Raw genomic sequence first — 4,570 nt, 5'->3', positions numbered from 1 at the left:
GAATTTTCTTATATTTCTTCGACATCTGTGTTTAGCTAGTTTAAATCTTTGACCTCTTGTCCTTGAAGTTCCAGGTCTCAGGAAATCTTCCCTATTGATTTTATCAATTCCTGTTACTATTTTGTACGTAGTGATCATATCGCCTCTTTTTCTTGTCTTCTAGTTTTGTTATATTTAATGCCTCTAACCTCTCCTCGTTACTCTTGTCCTTAAGTTCTGGGAGCCACTTAGTAGTATGTCTTTGCACCTTTTCCAGTTTGTTGATGTGCTTCTTAAGATATGGGCACCACACAACAGCTGCATATTCTAGCTTTGGCCTAACAAAAGTCGTGAACAATTTCTTTAGTATTCTGCCATCCATGTATTTAAAAGCAATTCTGAAGTTAGAAAGCATGGCATAGGCTCCTTGCACAACGTTCTTTATGTGGTCCTCAGGTGACAGTTTTCTATCTAGAACCACCCCTAGATCCCTTTCTTTATCAGAATTCTTTAAAGATTTCTCACATAATTTATAGGTTGTGTGGGGTCTAAGTTCTCCTGTTCCACATTACATAACATGGCATTTATTCACATTAAATTCCATTTGCCAAGTGGCGCTCCATGTACTTATTTTGTCCAGGTCTTCTTGAAGGGCATGACAATCATCTAAGTTTCTTATCCTTCCTATTATCTTTGCATCATCAGCAAACATGTTCATATAATTCTATATACCAACTGGTAGATCATTTATGTAGACAATAAACATCATTGGTGAAGAACTGAACCCTGTGATACTCCACTTGTGACATTTCTCCAGTCCGTTACATTGCCTCTGATTACTGCTCTCGTTTTTCTATCAGTCAGAAAATTTTCATCCATGTTAGAAGCTTACCTGTCACCCCCTCCAATATTTTCCAGTTTCCAGAACAACCTCGTATGTGGAACTCTGTCCAAAGCCTTTTTTAGGTCCAGATAGATGCAGTCAACCCAACCATCTCTTTCCTGTAAAATCTCTGTGGCTCGATCATAGAAACTGAGTAAATTCAATACACAGGATCTTCCAGATCGAAAACCATACTGTCTGTCTGATATTATATAATTTCTCTCCAGGTGTTCTACCCATTTAGTTTTTATTATTTTTTCTAATACTTTCACTATTACACTTGTCAATGATACAGGTCTATAATTGAGGGGGTCTTCCCTGCTGCCACTTCTGTAGATTGGAACTATGTTAGCCTTTTTCCACATGTCTGCTACGACTCCTGTACACAGGGATGCCTGAAAGATTAGGTGAAGTGGAATGCTGTGTGTGTGTGTGTGTGTGCGTCCACTTACCTGTGAGGAAGCTAATTAGGTCTAGCTAATTATGCCCTGCCTACTGGTCTTGTTGTGCCTGCTTCTGCTTGTGTTTTGTCATCTCTCTCTCTCTCTCTCTCTCTCAGAGGCTGTCCTTGTCAATTCCCCTCAGTATCTTGAATACATGTTTCGATTTTTTTTCCTTTCATTCTTCCTCTCCTCCATGATTGTGAAGTCTACTTCCCTTAATTTATCCTCATAGTTCTGCCCTTTTAGCTCTGGCACTAAACTTGTTGCACACCTTTGTACTTTTTCAATTTTGGTTAGGCTTCACAATATGGAGATTCCAGGCCAGTGCTGCATAGTTCAGTAATGGTCTAACAAAGGCTGTGTAAATTGTTTGCAAAGAGGATTGTCTTGAAAGAGCCTTGATTTAGGTTTCTAAGCAATGTTATAATGTTTGCCAGCATCTCATATGCAGCCAATGTAGCCCTGTTTTGTGTGCCTTTGGTGTTAGTGTTGGAATAACATCCACTCCCAAATACTTTCTCTGACTCCTGTACTTGCCTTCCCTTTATGAAGTAGATGCCTTTTGGTCTCCTTTCTCCCTTTCCTGTCTTCATTACCTTACACTTGTTGGAACTAAATTCTAGCAATCATTTGTTTGCCCACTCCTGAAGTAAATTAGAAAGAGTAGGGATCCCAGGACAGACCCTTGGGAAACTCCATTTGTTACCTGCCTCTAAAAAAACTTGGAAAATAGTTTCACTATTTCAAGTTTGCACTCTGTGCATCCACTAGGGTGTTGATATAACGTAGTTGCTAATTATTATCTCCATACCATAACAAAATAAATAGGTGAACCCGTATGAATCCGAATTCAAGATATATGCATCTTCTATTAAATTGAGTTTGAGGTCCAGCAATCAGTTAAATTATGCTACAGTAGCAGTATCAAGAGACATCAAGTTCCATATCAATAGTCTTTGAACAGAGCATGAATGCTGTTCCACCAACTGTGAGATAATGGCTCACAGTCATACACAGTACCTAGTTGCCTGTCCCCAGGTAGTTGTCCTTCAACACAACAATGCTGAGTCCCGGCACTGATTGTACGGCAGGAGATGCCACGCTAGTCCCAACTGAAAGGTTATACAACACCTTATTCCATCACTACCACCAGTTTGAGCTCCTGAGGACTTAATGGGACAAAGCACATCACCAGAACATCCTGAAGGCTGCCTTGGAGTGGCTACACACTAACCTTAAATGATTCCATGATGCATCAACTCAAGAGTGAGTGAATGAATGTACCATAGTCTTATACAATGTGTTGAAAATATAAAGTAATATGCAATGCTTGTAAACTCATCAAAGATAAATGCCACAACTGAATGAATCTCCCCATTAATATTTTTTTTTATCTAAATCAATATACAGTACTACACAGAACTTTGTGTAAGAAATCATGTGAGTTAAAGAAAGCGATTGTAAGGATAAAATACAGTAATAACAAATTTAATTGTTTTTGTTTTGTTTAATCTTCCTTCACAACAAATCATTAAAAAAACAGCATTGATGTAATGAAATGCCATTTTCTGGGTAAGACCTGGAGGTTCCCCGTAGCTATCCGGGCTGATATGAATGCATTAGACTGTCGCATCAGTCAAAGCAAATGGATTTCTGCCTACTGGGGACCATGAGCCAGAAGATGGCCCCCCCAGATGAGGCACGAGGACCAATGGCCTATAGAAACCCCCGTGTGGCTGGAAACATTCTATGTCTGCCATCAACCAGGTCAGGCACCTCAAAACAAACCCTATCTGGTTAAAAAAATTGCTACTGAAAGCTGAACTGTTGAACAGAACTCCCCTTCCCTGGGAGAGTGAGCTCCAGATTCCCCGTGCCGGCTATGCAGCTCCAGTTCAGAGGCTGGATGTCAAAACCGCCAACCGGGAGGGAGGGAAGGTTGCCGGGGAGCCTCTGAGTCTCGCCCAGAAAATGATGTTTCATTACATCTAATGCTGGTTTTCTGCAGGGAGTCCCATCAGCTCCTTGGAGCTACTTAACAAAGATAAAACAAGAAGGACTTACCCGGGAAGTGGTCACCACTCGCTCCTCAACTCTAAGTTGAGACAACTGGCTGCAACCAATGACTTAATGCAACACATGTCCGACTAGGGCTAGGAACATTGACTGGGTAGCGAGCAGCCAGAACCCTGTTCGACCCCCAAAAACGTCGTGCTCGAATGTCAGTTAAGACATGTTACTGAAGGAGGTGCCAGATTCAAGCCGAATGGAAGGCAACGAAAGCGATAAGCCTGACGCACCACACAAACAAAACCGAGCCAGTTCCTGAAACAAGGATGAATCAGGACGTACCAATATGCATCCCGGAGGTCCAAGGACACCATCCAAGTGCAAAAGGGATGACGCCCCTTACGAGAAGCAGACCGGCAAGCAGAGCAATCACCATGCCGACCAGACGTAGTCGGCTCTGAAGGCTGTGCCGGCTCCGAAACTGGCACCACTGGCCTGCCACGACAGGAGGAATCCCGAGCCCTGGCACGACCCTTCTGGGAAGAGCCCCCACGCCCACTCCAAAAAACCAACAAGTCCAACATGGGACGACAACTAGAAGAAGCTGCCTGCAGATACTGCACCACCGCAGACTCCGTATACAGTGAAGGACAAAAGGGCATAGAAAACCTAAGAGCCAGGACCCAAGCGGATTCCAAGAACTAAGCGATCACCGCCTGATGACACGAGAGATGAGAAGCAAAGAACAGAGAAACCGACTCCTGCAGGATCATCGCAAACAGCTTCACAGGGAAGCAGGATCAGACGAGACCAGACTTAGGATCGGCACAGAGTGCCGCCACATCCTCCTGAATCCAGTCCGAAGACAGCTCGAGAAGGGGAGAAGAAATGCAGGACCGAAACCAAATGGCAACGGGTATGTAAGTCCTCAGCTACCAGGGTCGCCGAAAGGGAGGGAACCTGCACATGAAGCTGTACCAGGCTGACGTCCTGAGGAGGGCAGGGGCAAACACACATGCACTGAGGCGTTAAAATTCATTCAAAGTAGCAATTTTTTAACTAGGCAGGGTTTGTTTTGGGGTGCCTACCTCTCTGTGTGCTTGACCTGGTCAATGGCAGAGATAGAATGCTTCCAATCACATGGGGGGTTTCTATAGGCCATTGCTCCTTGCAATGATCAATGGCCCATCTGAGGGGGACCCGGTTCTGGCTCGTGGTCCCCGGTAGGCAGAACTTCATTCGCTTTGACTGATGC

This window comes from Procambarus clarkii, chromosome 65 (assembly GCF_040958095.1).
Source record: "Procambarus clarkii isolate CNS0578487 chromosome 65, FALCON_Pclarkii_2.0, whole genome shotgun sequence".
NCBI lineage: Eukaryota > Metazoa > Arthropoda > Malacostraca > Decapoda > Cambaridae > Procambarus > Procambarus clarkii.
Note: the sequence above shows the minus strand (reverse complement) of the source record.